The 16,217-nt window shown below is 36.6% G+C and overlaps 1 protein-coding gene across 2 annotated transcripts in view; it reads left to right on the forward strand.

Annotated features, from left to right (window-relative positions):
* Window positions 1-16,217, forward strand: part of snx19b (sorting nexin 19b) — a 46,121-nt gene that overhangs the window by 15,595 nt on the left and 14,309 nt on the right. The window lies entirely within an intron of this gene.

The raw sequence follows: 16,217 nt of genomic DNA on the forward strand, positions 1-16,217 counted from the left end.
GGTAGTTCTAGATGTCTTTAATAATATTCATTATATTAATGACATATTTGTGTCTGTGTGAGCTCTGCATGTCCTTTCCATGTTTATCTATGTAGATTATGTTTGTAGATTTTTTCAGGTTTCCTTCCCGCCATCCAAAGACATGCATGTTAGGTTTGATTGTTTTTTCCAGATTGCTCCCACTTGGTTTCATATCATTACATACAACCCTGTAGAGAACACGTACCTCTCTTCTTTATGCCCTGTATACAGGATAGCACTAGACAATATGGACAGTGTTTGTCTGGTTGGTATTCGGCAGCTAAATGAGTTTTTTTTAACAATGTGCTGTCAATCAAACTGTAAGGCTGATGTGAGGCATTGGGGGGAGTTCTGCAATGCCACATTTCAGTTGACTTCCTTTTACTGAAAACCCATACATCTTAACAAGTGGCAATTCACCAAAAGCATGAGAAGTTGCATTAACTGAACTATAGATCTAATTGTTCACATCCCGTGTGTTAGTTTGAGTTAATTCACTCCTGCTTGCTAGGTTAAAGAGCAGAGAATGAAACATGTACAGTTTACCAAACAATATTTAAATAGCATCACTGGAGGTGGAGGGTGGCTGTCCTTACTGTATCAATTGTTAGTTAATTTGGGGTTATATGTGGTTAACTCACATTTACTGTTGAACACACCCGGAACTTGTTCTTGGGTCTTTGTGTTCTTGATTCAGGGTTGTTGATTCTGGAAAATAATAAGAAATGGATCGTGATGCATTATAGGATATAGTAGTTCTACTATGTTAAAAGTCAGTAGGTATTTGTTTCAATGTTACATTTTCTAGAAAGAATTAGTTTGATCAGCATTCTTTAGTTTAGTTTCTTATGCAGCACCGGAGTTTCTCGCCTCATTACATGCTGTATAGTATCAGACTTGTTTGGAAGTCATGACATTTTATACAATAAAACATGTTTTTTTAATGCTCTGCTTGCTTTGGTGTCATTTGGTTAATGAACACTTTAGTATGTGCTTTTAAAAATCCCCATCCTTATTTGTGGTTGTAGGTGGTGTTTTGTGTAACTAAGTTTTTTTTGATGAACTATTTTAGGTGGCATTTAGCAATAAAAAAGAAGCAAGCACTTTCTTTTCCATCTGAATGCGCAAGTGCGTAGAGGAAAATCTTTTAAACATCATAAAGCTGAGCTTGGACAAAGAATGCTTTCCAGCTGGCACATTCTTACATTTAGTATGGCAGGAGCTGTAACAATGTAGAGCATTATCGTAGTGGGCAGAACATCCAAAGTCTGGGACACACAACTGACTGTTTGCGTGTTTTTCAAATCTCTTGCCGCTAAATACTGGAACTTTTTTATATATCTCTTTTTTTAACGTTTCTTTTTCTAACGGTTCATAAAATTTTATTTATTGGAGAAAGACGTGCTCCTTCTATGAGTACAATAAAAAAAAGTGAATTGTCTTGAGGCGCCTTCAGAAAACTTGATGTTGGCACTTTTAGTCGTCACCATCTCCAGCACACATGGTGCATGTTAGCTTTGATTTTGTGCAACCAATAAAAAAATATCAACTCTCAAACAACAGTATTTTCACGGAAAATGTTTAAAAAATCATAGTAAATGTGATTTAATTAATTACTTGAATTATTTTAATGCTATTTTAGTTTGAATTCAGCTCTTCTCAGTATTTTCATTTGGGGGGGAAAAAGCAGGAACAAGGAGGGCAGACAGAAAGGCCTTTTTGACCTTTATGTTAATTTGTTCTGGGAGATTTTCAGATTTTCTATCAGCAAATGTTTTTTTTTTAATGTGATAAAATCTGAATAAAGTTAGTCTTCATATTCGTGTTGCACATTACATGACACAAAAGTGCGTCACTGTTTCAGTGGAAGACATTTAAAAAAATAAGAACAATAAGACCAGTTACAAATGAGAGGAGGCCTTTTGACCCATATAATCCATTTTCTAGTTAGTAGCTATTTGCCAAGGATCTCATCCTGTCTTTTTTTAAAAATGAAGTGTCTTCAAGTGAACAATTTCATTATTTACACCCCATTCTATTTATAACAAATAATATTATTTATACTCTGCCTGTGGAGTGTTTACATATGGTGTTTTTGAGGGGCGCAGTTTAACTGAGGAAACCTGATACAAAGGCAGATCGCTTGAAAGACAAGCATATCAGTGCTGTTTGAGTCGAAAAAGGAAAAGGCATCATCCAAGAAACATTTTTGCATCTGTGTTATGTATTTGGCTTCACGTTGGTGCTCATAAATAGGGTCAAAGGTTTTGGCTTGGCTTTTTGAGATGCTTAATGTTACTGACTGGATCCTTTGCATGCAAAGAGGGACAGTTTAAGAAAAAATAACCACTCTTTTACTAGACATAGGTCTGGCTCCGAATGTGTTTTTCCAGCATTTTTTTTAATGCAGCATGTAACACAGGCTATATTACCCGTTTTAACTTAGAAGTCCGGTCTTATTTAACCAAAGCACTCTGTACATAGAACAAATTTAAAATTGTGACTGATAATTCTAATATAGAATAAGAAAAGCACCATTTCAGTTTCAGAGCCAAGAATGATTTAGTGATTTAGTCCTATTATAAGCAAACCATTATGTAATTAGAGATCTCTGATAGTTAGACCTCAACTTTTTCTCTTTGTAGAGAAAAATGTTTTTTCTGAGATAAATTATAAACAATTAGTAAATTGTTTCTCTCTTGATTTCTGCTGAAAGGAATTAGATGTTTACCATACCATTTGTTTCATTTTCAAGGTATGTGTAAATATGTAAAATATGTGAAATGTGTAATGTTCCCGATTTAGGAGTCTGTAAAGACATTTTTAGTTTTTATTTAATCAATGACATGCATTTAATACTACTCATTTCCTGTAACAATTTGTATGTTGAGGAATGAAGTGCTGAAGAGATGCCATCCAGCCGGACTGCTTCTGCCACGTGTGTACCATTGTGCCTGCTGTACAGTATGTGTCCCAGCCTCCCAGCCTGTAGCTTCTTGAACTTGATATTGATGAAGTAGACTTTATTTTTGTTTGTTTTGTAAATGCACGCAATCTTTGACCTTCACAATGCTTGAAAGTGGATGATCTCTTGTAGCTAAATATACATGTCAGATCTGTCAGTGTGAGTTCAGATGTGTGGCAGGAGAGAGCTCCCCAGAGTGCCTTCGGCTACATTTTTAATTTTCATCATGCTTTCCTTGCAAGTGCAGTTTGTAGAAAGGCAGCTTTGGACTGCTGAGCACATCAACAACAACAAAACCGAGAAGCAGCTGATCATTTAATCTGTTTGAATTGTGATCCTCCTGTCTGGTTTTCTCATTTTCGCCTTGTCATTACCTATAACATTGTCTTTCCAGAAATGTTGCCTCCTAAAACCACTACTACACTACCGTTTTATGCGTTCTGCACAGAAATAGGCGTTTTTGTTTTCTTTTATAATTTATGGTTTCTTTCTCACAGCTTTAGATTCATTTGATTCAGTATATCGATCCACCTGTATTTCCAGGAACTTTAGTTTTGTCTGTTTCATTGCGTCGCCAACGTTACGTTAACTAAATCTAGTTTGACAGACGTGCTTTCTAGTAAAGTCCCGCTGTCTGAGCCGCACTGGTTCAGCAATTTGTTTCTAAAGCCTGTTTGGCGTCCCTCTTGCTACTGCACTGCACCTGTTGTGTTGGTAGATTATTTATTTTTATTTCTTTAAAGAGGGTATTAATACTTTTATAAAGAATGAGGTGAACTGCACGGGTTGATGACAGCTTGATGAAGTAAGCAAAAGATCTGGATTTTAAAGCTGTCAACATGAGCCTGTTCTTTATTCCCAAGTCCCCAAGTGCTAATTTCTGCATTGGACTGACGGAGTTTCTGCTATTGTGAAAGCAGATGATTAGACTCAGTTAAAATGGATTCTGTCTGGTCTATTTGCGGAAGTTTTAATATGGGCTTGAATGAGAAATTTCTTACGAGACTAGATTTCTTGCGGGGAAACATGTTTTAAAGTGCTTAATGTTTTATCTTAACCCCTTGTATCTCTCTGAATCAACACATTCACATACATGCCTGAGCTGTCCAAGTGGAATAATAAAACCTTTTTCCTTCTTTTGACTTTTTATACAAGAGGAGAAACAAGCTTTAAATATGTTCTTCACATATGAAAAAATCTCAGAATTCCGATCTGTTGTCTAGTTAAATGAATCTATGAGTTGGAATATATTTTTTTTAAAATATGTTGACGGTATTATTTCTTGTCGAGCCCTTGACATCTTACCAAAATATCAATCAAACTGTGACTGGGTTATTTTAATAGGAAATACATAAGGCCCTTTTAAAAGGATTATTGTGCTATTGTGCTTATTGTGCTTATTGTGCTATTTGTTTAGTGTACATTTTTTTAAGCTGTTCTGGTTCAGACATATGAAATTTTGGCAATCACACACCAGGCAAGGTGAAAACATTACCCTGTTAACAAGTATTGACCCTATCCTATTGACAGGCTATAGGGTGGAATTGGGTCTCTTTTTCAATCTTTGATCAATTTAAATGGACTGTTGTGGTGTTGTTAAAATAAGCTATTCTACGAAACACTCTACAGAGCTTTTCTGTAAAATAAAATGACAGAATCAGTACAATTTTTTCTGCAGTCTCCTTAAATTCATTTTATGAGATTAAAAAAAAGTCTTTTGTCTTTAATAACTGATGAAATTAGCATTCATACAATATATTCAAAATGTTTGATCAGTTTGTGTAGGCTACATTTATGTTTCTGACTTGAAGGGAAATCAGTTTTCTGTATTTGCAGACCTAGAGTGGGAAACCATACTTCACACTCATATTATTCCATTATGTCTTGAATTTCTGTATCTACAAGACCAAAGAGTTGCCCTTTCCTATGTTTTCACAACTGAGATTAATCTACACCTACTCAACCCCAAAACTAATTACAACCAGACCCTTGCATGGCAAGTGAAAATGCACAATGTTTTAATATGCTTTTTGGGGTTCAGGTTTTTCAGTTTATCATTTAGTACCTGATTCTTCTTAACCCCTTTTCTATCCAAATGTTTTATGAAATGCATTTCATTGGTAGGGTTTTTGAAAAGAACCTGGAACAGAATTTTAAGAATCTTCCTGATCTTTTGTAAGAGCATTTTTGTTTAATTCACCCCCAAATACACAGGCTAACATGTACGTAATTGTGAATAAATGCAAAACTCTTTTTCATAAACATGATTTTTATTTCGCAGGTGTATGCCTTTAGTCCTTATGTAAGGCTCTGTTGAATTGCGTCTTATAATGAACAATGTGACCCTTAAAAAAAAAAAATCTTTATGTTTAGTAGGAGTACTTTGACTTAAGGAAGTTGATAAAGTAAATGGTGAATACCAGATTTTCAGAGTTAAGTGTTGATGGGATAACTTCATGACGGTCGACTGTAAAGCTGGCGGCCTGCAACTACTGTCAAAACAACACTTCTGTCCTGTCTCCCAGACACAGTCTTGACATACCAGCCAGATCAGTGGTTGTCAGTGACAAGGGAATGACAGACTGGCAGAGCTGTCCTGCTAACTAGTGCTGTTGGTTAGACTTTCTATTTTCACAGCCATCAAGGGCAATGTTTGGTTTTGGTAACTAAAGAAGATAGTTGTGCAGCCAGTGGTGTGTATCTGGTTTTAGTTTAAAACCAGTGAAAATCTCATGCAGACTTAATATGTTAGATTCCAGCTGAGTGTGTGTCACAGTTCTGATGCAAACCTCACATCCCACATCAGTCTTATGACATGTTTTTTATCTGTTTTGCCAAAGGATGTATAAACTGCAGTGATTAGATTTTCCACTAGAAATTTAATCTGACTGATGGTCTTCGTTCATTTGCAGTCAGACCACGGCCTCTTTATTGAAATAACAATCTGGCTCTTTTTTTTCCCGTCTGTCCACGCTGCAGGAAGCAAACAAGACGTGAGATGTAAAATGCAGGTCATTTCTGTCGGACCACAAGGTCCGAGGAGGATATTGTTAGATCCCAAAAACTGCATGACCAGCAACACGATCCTGTGTGTAATATTAGCACGATATGTGATAAATGCGCTTGTCATAAACGTTAACTGAGATGATGTCACTGGTTAATATGCTCCAGCTCTACCCCTTTTAACACGGTAGATATCTTTTTCATCCTATACCTGGATCCCGAGCTTAATTGACATTGCTTCATCCCCCCCAAACAGTAGGCATATTTCTGCCCTGACCGCTAGCTTCCATAAAGTTACAGGGTAATTTTAGTTCAAAGAGGGGCCTGGTGATAACTCTTTGACCGAAAATGGTATCGTTCTGCTACAAAAGTAGTGAGGCTTAGTGTCAACAGTTGGATCATGTCTAGCTGTTTTAGTCCAGCTAGACATTGTTTTCTGCATATAATGACTTATCAGTACTTAGTAAAAGGATTCTTGATGCCACGCCAAGAATTTAATCCATTTCTTGTTCTTATGACCTGTATTTTAATGAGAAAAATACTGGGAGGGCAAAAAAAAGAGATTGGGGCCATTCTGGGTAGTACACTTGTTTTTTTTTTCTTTTTAAATGAATTAAATGTGCTTGACATCTGTTTTTTTGAGGCTCACACATTTATGTCAGATATTATACTCGCCAAGTAAAAAAAAATGTTTTTGTTAAACTTTATGCCAAACTCTGGCATACTTATTTTTATGGACAGGTTTAAAGAAAGGGTAATTTAATATCCAACATGCACACTATTGAAACAAAAGATTTATTAGAAACGCAGTGCTCTTTTTCTGACTGTGCAGAATATTTTTTGTGTCTGTGCATTTTATATTTCCAGAAACTTGTAAAAGATGCATTTGTAAAGCTGTGATATAAGAAGTAATCTTAAATCCAAAGGTTGAATTGCAAGAGCTGTTTTGAGATTTCAATGCAGTCTTGGATATGTCAAGTTACGTTGCCTCTTCCCTGCAGTACCATGATGAAGAAACCTTTGAAGTATTTAATTTATTTTGTGGATTGCCAAATATATTACATAGGAAATAATTATTCTTGTCTTGTCTTCTCTTGATGTTTTTGACTATATTCTTGATTTCATGCTCTTAGAGTGGCGATGTCATTGTATGTTTATGGTAAGAGGTTTATGGCCACAGAGCATCTGGGAGAAGTCAGGCAGGGGAAAAGAAAAAAAAAAGTGTGTGTGGTGGTGATGTTGTGGGGGGAGGGTATAAAAATATCAGTAGTACTACCAATGTCAGTTATTTTGATAATTACAAAGTCATTTATCATTTAGGTTGACAGCTTAATGGTAGCTTTAAAGCTGTCATATAGCCTGATTGATATCTGCACTAGGCTTTATTAGACTGGACATTTCAGTAGCTTTGGACAACTCCATCGGCAGATGAGAGAAAGTATTTTTAACATCATTAGACTTGTGGTCTACCCCTTACTTTAAAAGCATGCCTTTTTCCTAGTTTCGGTTAACATTCTTGCTGGATCTGGCACCCACACTATTTTTCTGTCAAGTGCAATAAAAGCTGAAGAAAAGTCCTGCTTGTGTTGTTGTCACATCCCTTAAGGATACCTACTGTCACTTGTTGGCTTAGAGTTTTCCTTTTTCCCACACCCGGACTCACCATTGTGTGTGGTTCGAGAGAAGCAACAGCAAGTCACTGTCGTCTGTGACATAGATGGCTGCATTTTTAGAAGTTTCGTTTTTCTGTAATTAATTATGTATGCCAACATTTCTAATGTATTTTTATAAGAACGGACAAAAGAACCACATTACTATCTTATTAGATTGTTCTATTTTGTGCATGTTTCTAGCACCTCTTGAAGTGAATTGCACCAATCAGTATGGGTTACTGTACCCTCGAGTAAAGAGAATTCTGTGGCCTTTAGGGACATTAAAAAAGGTACTACATCTTGTTTCATCTTGCTAAAGTAATCTGACTGCCAGTTAGACTGCAATTTGAGCTATGCTTTCTATTTTCTGGTTCCTAAAAAGTCTCAGGGTTTCATTTAACCCCACCTTAGAGAGGTCTTTATTTAAAAGAAAAATGCAACCAAAAAAGGGTTCCTTGGTCTTTTCAATAGGCCATTCTTACAATAAAATATTTTCAGGATCCAGCTGCACAGCTTACCTGGTGAAGCAAGAGCAATATTTTTCCACTACCTAGAATGGAGAGCAGGCATCACCTTAAAGCAGCAGAGTGTGCTCAGAATCCTACCCTCTGAGGAGTTTTAAATAAACACTTCATTTAATACCCGGAGTGACAAAGTTTAGAGCCTAGCTAATAGCCACTAGCAGCAAGAAACAGGTTCATTTCTCGTAAAATAAATAAAAATGAACATAGAGAGCTTTTGGCCTGAGTTTGAGGTAGACTAACCCACCCTTCAGAGAGCCAGCATGGAGGAAATGTACTGTCCCTGTGCCAGGATACACATTCTTTATTTAGAAGCGGGTTCTGCTCCAGTCCCTGAAGGTACCGTCTAATTTAACCACCACACACTGAGTCAGGGGGTGGCGGCGGGGCCTGGTGTGGCGCTGGAGCTCTGGAACGCACCGTGGCAAATACAGCACTTTGCAGAGGAGGAAAATATCCAGACTGAGGAGTGAGCTTGGGCATTACTTCGCAAACGATGCTGTTTGTTTGCGTTTGCTTTGTGGGATGGGGGGGCAGTTTGTCAAAAGCAACATTGCCATACTAGGCAAACACATCTTTCCTAAGTTAGATTTGAGTAAGAATGGATTTCATAAACTGGTACTACTTGTATTTTTTGTTCTAAAATGTTTCATTTCAGAAAAAAAGATTGGATTTCTATATATATATGTGATTGTTTTTTTCATTTATTAAATCAATTTATATGATTTAAATGTAATCAATTTTGTCTTTACAGGGCATACGCATTTCAGCTTAGACTTTTCAATGAAAGACGTTTGTTCCCCTGCTGCAGGTAGTGTTGAGCTTCTCTAAAAGCAGAAGGCATTATTCCCATTTGTTTTGAAAATTGATAAGAGCAGATTGATCTCGTGGTATGAGCATGGGGTTTCAGGGGATTATCAAATATACCTGCGCACAGAGATTGCGTTTTATCTCTAGAGTGCATCTGATATGTCTCCTACATGGTGCATGCAGCAAGAACAGAAATCTAAAATTCTTGCCAAACTGGTGTCAATATCATACTTGATAAATAAATAGTAAATAAATAAATAATATTATAATTATTTCCAAACTCTGATTGTAAGAGACAACATTTTAGATTCCAGTATATTGACATCTATGGCAGGGATTATAACTGAACAGTTTGTAGTCTGTGGAAAGAACAGACAAATAACACTGATTTTGTTAAACAAAATAGGTACTTATTTACAAATGCCAATCCACTTCAAAATAAGATACGATTGACATGAAGACTGTTCATTTTGCCAGACCTGTTTGTTTCCTCTCCTACGTGCAATCCCGTAATCTTAGTAGGTTTCATGTGAGGGGAAGGATCTTTGAGTGGAAGTACGTTTTTGCAGTGCGGCACATTTGCAGTACCAGGAACCTGTCCCGTGCCAGTGGAAGTGGATTAGGGGGATTAGCGCCCTGTACAAGTGGCGGGTGTTTTTTTTCGGTGAGAGCATGAAGGGTCCTCACCTTTCCCGTCCTTCTCGAAACTGTTCCGGTAAATGCAGTCAGTCCCGTCTGGCGTTGTTTTAATTATAACTTCAAGTAAATATAGATAAGGGTTTGGATGGGAATGCGTGTCATTTACGTGTTTACCTTGATGTGTTCATGCTAAATACAAAAACAAATACAAGCCTGGGCCTGAGAGGGTGTAACTACATGATATACAAAAACAGAGGAACACCAAAGTGAGGATGGCAGGAAAAAGAAAATGAAGAAAAAGTAGCAATATCAACAAGTCGATCAACACCAGAGGGCGAGCTTGCCCTTTGCAGAGCTAATAATATTGCTTTCACACCAGCTTGCTGGAAACATATTTAGGAATAAAGAGCACGTCTATATATATATACACGCTTATATGTTACTTTTTACCTAAAATGTACTTTTTATTGACTTTAATGTGATTTATTTGAACTTACATGAACTTATTGCTGATATTATTCATCATAGTTGTAGTAAGTTACAGCACAAATAATAGTAGAAGTAAGATTGCTAATGTACATTAGCAGCACTGGCAGTAGAAACAATTGTTGTAATTATTTTTCTTGGCACAGGTTTTTGTCAGCACAATCTGACTAACAAGAGGAGTCCTCATGGCCCACCTAGCCAGTTTGGTACTTTGTAGTTAATTGATCTAAGTATTTTGAAAGAAACCAGGGTATTGGCCTCATCGTCTTGGCTGCGTAGCTTGTTCCATTCTCCCACAACCCACTGAGTAAAGAGGTGCCTTCTGTTCTCAGTTTTAAGTGCTTTTCAACTTAGTTTCCTCTTGTGCCCTTTTGTTTAGCTTCCACTGTTCATTCTGAATTAATGAGCAATGTGTATTTCTTCCTAAATATGCTCACAACAAGAGCTGAAATTTGTTGTAAATTGTAATTTGTTTTGTGCTGTCTCTTAATATTGTTAATAAGACTGTAATGTGAGCTAATATTTCTATTGTCTGATGTCTTAAAAGACCTCTTATAATGGACCTTAGTCTTAGACTTTAATCCATTTTATTTTTTAAATCAATGTCAATGGAATTCATAGATCATAGACAGGCAGATGTATTGATTTACATTGAATTAAACTTTTATAATACAGGAAAAGTTTTTTTTTTTCAGGATTATCAAATCCACAGAGAAAATAAGTATATATACCAGTTCTAAATATACCCATTTTCATAATTCACCCAGATGTTGGCTGATTTTTGGATCGGCTGGTGCATACAAGTAAATACAGTGGTTCTCAATGGCTTTAGTAAAATGGAAAAAGATTTGCTTTTGTTTTAGAAAAATCCAATTAATCATTCTTGTTGATTTTTCCCTACTGTGCGCTCCGTTAATCTGTGTGCTTACCCCCAAATGCTTACCCGCCACACACGTAAGTTTTTTTTTCAAAACCTTTTTCTTTTCTCTCTCTTTGGCTGCTCCCCGGTCTCTTGTCTTGCAAATTGAATGAATCTCGTCTCAAGGCGAGGTCAGAACCTGAGGAGACTCATAATGTTTCCCAACAAACTCTTTGTAATTGAACGCTCGGCCCAGTGTGTCGCCAATGCCTTCGCGCTGTGCGCCCCACTGAGGTAAAGTCACATGCAACAATAGACCCCTGGTGCCTCAGGCTTCTGTTTAATTGTCAGAACTCCACCACTCCATTATTCACCTGCTATCGGATATTAATTTCTGACTGGGCATTCACTGAGGTTTAATTATGACTTGCCAAAATCAGGTTGGGAAAAGACCCAGGAAAAGGAGGCTTCCAATGAGTGTGAAAGTGACTTTTCACATTTTCACACAGACAGAAAAGAGGAGCACCAAGAGGAAGTCTCCTCAAAAGCTCTTCGGTTTGGGTTTGTCACCAGCTTCGTGTTTGTTTTTCTTCGGCTTGAGTCTGAATATAAAGGGCTTTTATCTTTAATTTGCAATGATGACAGCTGGAGATAAAGATCGTTCGAGACCTGGAGCACTGTCAGGCTAACTCCACTGCAGAGTTTTGAACAGCTCACATGTGCATCTTACCTTTTCCCGTTTTCTTTGTTTTCAAACCTTCGTTTAAGAACTCCATCTTATTAATTCCCAAGAAATTAGTAATTGGATAGCTCTAAACCAGGGGTTGCAAGCTTAACTTCTGAAAATCCAAACAAAAACTGGCTTTTGTTCCAATTTCAGTAGTCGGCTAAACATTTCACTTATTTTCTTAGTAACGAAAAGTTGTAGGATTTCTTAAATTCTTAAAAGAACGCATTGGATGGAAAATGCTGCTTTTAGGACTAACCCAGATTTAAAAACATTGTCAATTTGGTGTTTAAAATATATATATATATCTTTAATGCACTATGAATGTATAGCTCTGAATAAGCCATATATACAAATGTTGAGAGAGTGATTTCTTTAAGGCTTTGCAGAAAATGTAGTTTAATTTTTTCAAACCAATTCAATTTTTCAACTTTCATTGTCGAAGATCCATAGTATACATGGCGCCTTCAAAGCAGCATGCAGCATTTTATGAGCTCTCAACTTCATATTTTAAATAATCTTCCCATTAAATTAATTTTATCATGTTTTTTTCATGTTTTGAGAAGAAAGTAATTGCAAATTCACTACTCAAGACATTAAAAACACATTTGCTAAGAGACATGCATCACACGGATCAGCAGTTTGTCTGAACCCACATCCTCTTCTTAATACTTTTCTGCAGCGAGTATTTGCTATTTCATGGGTTTTAATCTGATAGACTGGCTAGCCCTGTCATGTACAGCACTTAATTCCTCAGCCATGCGCTCTATGTTTGATGCCAGATGTCCAGATGAGGTGCTTATTATTTTGCTGGACAGCAAGCACATTTATAGTAGTGCTTGAAGACCACATGCAACACCTTGTGCTATCCTGTCCACTTCCCTACACTGTTCATCATCTGTTCTTTTAGTGATGCAGCTAACCGAACAACTGCTTTATAGCTCCAGTGACTTGGAACTGTTGGAGTTCAGCTGTGGTTAGATTTCTGTGTGAGATTTTCCTCCTGTGTATGAGTGGGCTTTTTAGCGGGTACTTGGCTTACCTCCTAGAGATATGCTTAATAGATTTGAAAAGTTATTTTAAATCATCCCATCATGGTAGAGGTGGGTGGGTTAAATGGGCACTCATTTTTGCGGAGGGGGCTCCTAATACTGCCAAAAGTGGAGACATATTAAACCAAATGAGCTCGATATGGCTTTTTTTTCCATTTGTGGCATTTCTTTTTTCTTAATGTCATCCAGGGGTGTAAGCATATGAGACAGACTACTGATGCCAGTCATACATTTTGTACAGTTCATAGATCTTCTGTGGAACTCTTTGGAGAAAGGTTACAAATGAGAATTGGCCATATGTCACATGTGTCTTACTTGGCTTACTTGGTAGCCAGTGCACTGGAGAATCTCTCCCAGCTGTTTCTAGTTTATTGCATAGGTAGGAATGAAAACATCATATCAAATAGAAATTGGAATATTTTAAATATAGTATATTATTTTGTGAGATTTTTAATAATTATAGGCATTTCTTCAAAAGAAGTATCCAGGGGAGCTATGGTTTGAATAAAAAAAAACTCTTTATATGTGGAATTTAAAGCTTAAAAAGTTCAGTATGAATGATGTGCCAAATTATTTTTTTAATGTTCATATTTGGATTATATAACTCGGGAGTCTGGATTAAGACCTCACTTTTTCAAATTTATATCAATGATCTAGACTATGGATTAGCTCGTAAACTAGTTTTTGGAAAAGGGGGGATCAGCAAACACTGTGGAAACTGCAAAGGAAATTCAGAGAGATTTATTTAGATAGAATCCAAGACTGGAACAGCACTTGGAAATTGACTTTTAGTATAACAAACAGTATATGTAAGATGGGAAACACTGAACTGAAATAGTTACTTATAACAAATAATTTGTGTTTATGCTGACTGGTTCATCTTCTCTGGGGGGTTACGCGTCTGTGTGATGCCCTGTCAAAGGTTTGAGACAGGCCTGAGTATTTTAGGTCAATCACTGAAAACACAAATTAAGCACAGACAAGTGCAGCTACTTTCATCACACCTAGACATTTTATGGTAAAAGACAACATGTTCCATCTGTGTATCCTTCAGGTCTCACACCTTTCTTTTCTTTTCCTTTCAGCATGCAATAAACCTTTACCTGTTCCACACATATAGAAAGAACCGACCTAAGATGTATGAGAAGCAATAAAATATTTTGAGAACCCAAGGGGTGCAGGCTGTAACAGAGTGTTAGGATATACAATTAAAGGTCCACAATTTAAATCAGGGGATGCAATGCTAAAATTGTGCAATGCATTCTCATTTAAAATATTGAGCACCATTTCTGTCGCACAGTTTCAAAAAGGTATTGCTGTGATGATAATTCTCTGTTATTCTACAGAAGAGCAACCCAATACATCTTCTCTTCTCAGTTCTGAACAGAGAAAACTGTGAGACTGGAAGACCAAGTCTTAAAAATGCAAAAAGACCTCGACAAAGTCAATTTGGGGGATGTTTTTAGAAGCAACAGTGAAGTACTAAACCAGAGTCTGATGTGGCAAAATTGAGACTATGAGGGTGGGCGTTTAAAAGGTGAATCCAACCAAAAGGTTGTGGGAGTCTGGAAGAAGCCAGGAAGCCATACCACTGAAGCCACCTTTAGGAAAAAACTCCCGGATGGGACACTAGTATGTCAGTATAGCCATTTGCCTGGTGTGGGGGAGTATTAAAGGTCATTGCAGAATCACTTCATGACTTTCCTCCATGAATAATGTTCCAACGGAGTCCAGGACAAGATCACTGTAATTAGAAACTGGCTGGCGTGAAAGATAAGACTGGAGGATAGCATGCTTGTTGTTGAAAGCTTTGTGATGCTGCCAGGATGATTCCCCTTAGTAGAAATGACTTCCAGCTGAAGCCCCCCCCCACACACACACATTCCTGTTTTGTATCATAAAACCATTAAGATTAATTATATGGATTAAATTAATCAGCCACTGGCTGCAAAGGCATCTGGAGACAGTTTGGGGATACGGTTTGAGTTATTGAAGGAGGCACCCATCCTTCTAAGAGGAATATTATTAGACCTATTTTAGTTTTTCTTCCTAGTGTCCTCCTTGATTGCTTGCCTCATCTGTTTGTCTGCAGGATTCTTAAAAGCCTTTTGGATCATTAGACATGTTGCTAGAAGAAAACATGTTAAGAAAAAGCTAATTTGATTTATTGTAAGCATGTGTAATTCTCTGAATACCTTTAGAACAGCACATTTAACTAAAATGTTAGTTACAGATACACCTTTGGTCAACATGTGATGTACCAGTTCATGCAAAGTAGTGTTTGCTACATTTCCCACATAACTTACTTTCAGTTGCATACCTGAAATTTAGGTGAATGTTGCACTGGCAGTATGATGGCTTGTTGACTATATCACATTGGAAAACGTCCATGTTTGTAAAAGCATTTTATAGATCCTTATAGATTATACATAGGACATCCATTCCGATTATTCCAGCATTTTAGATCTCCAAATTTATTTTGAGTGCCATATTCTTGAAGAGGCATTTTGAAAACATCATATAGTGAAATAGAATAGAAGTGTTCAAATATTTTTCTTTTTCTTTGGGTTTGCCTGCTTTATGTTTTGAAACATTGTATGTGTAATTAAATTTTAAGGTTTGGTTGCCCTTGGTAAGGGTTTTTTTTATTTTCTCTTATACCTTATACAGATTTTAAGCTCTTCTTACTTGAATATTTGAAAATATCTTATGTTTAAATCTTTTGTTTAAAAAATATTTCTTTCCTGTGACTTGCATTTTCATCAACGACCATGTAAAGGAAGTAGTCAGCTTGTTTTCAAGAAAAAGCTTATAAGTTCTAAGTCCTTGTTGGCTCAGTGATAATGCTTCAGTCATAACCAGTAAAGATTGGTAAAACATGAACAGTCAAGACCTACAGTATGTACATGTTGATTACTGATTATCTGAGCTACCAAAGCACTTTCAGCTTGATTTTCTCTTATGTGGACATCATTATTCTCTTCACATGTAAATTTGTACGTGGTTTGAGATGATGGTATAAAATATGTTGTTTCTTAGTCTCACAATAAGTCACTCATAAAAGTATTTTGATATTTAAAATAATGTAGGAGTGGAAATCTTTATTGTGAGGATATATTTCATGTAAAATCTGATCATCATAAAAAAGTATTTTTTAACAATTAGTAATATTAACAATTAGAATGGCTTAAAATAGCTTTGATTGATGCTGTGTATTTTCTCATTGGAAGAATTAATTTTTCGGACTATCCAGGTCCTGACTGCTAAACAAGATTAAAATGAAAGGAACAAATAAACTGGCAGTGGGACCTAAGTAGGTTTTCTTTACTGATGATATGTTATGTTATTATCTGTCCCTCTCATACCTAGAAATGTGTTTTCTCTGCAGTATTCGAGAGAGAATTCTTTGGCAGCCTCTTCGTGTCTGAAGTTGTGTAGGGTCCCTCCTGCCTCTCCCACTTCATTTTTTTGGCAACATAATA

The sequence above is a fragment of the Lepisosteus platostomus genome, chromosome 25 (genome assembly GCF_059453375.1).
Source record: "Lepisosteus platostomus isolate fLepPlt1 chromosome 25, fLepPlt1.hap1, whole genome shotgun sequence".
Taxonomy (NCBI): domain Eukaryota; kingdom Metazoa; phylum Chordata; class Actinopteri; order Semionotiformes; family Lepisosteidae; genus Lepisosteus; species Lepisosteus platostomus.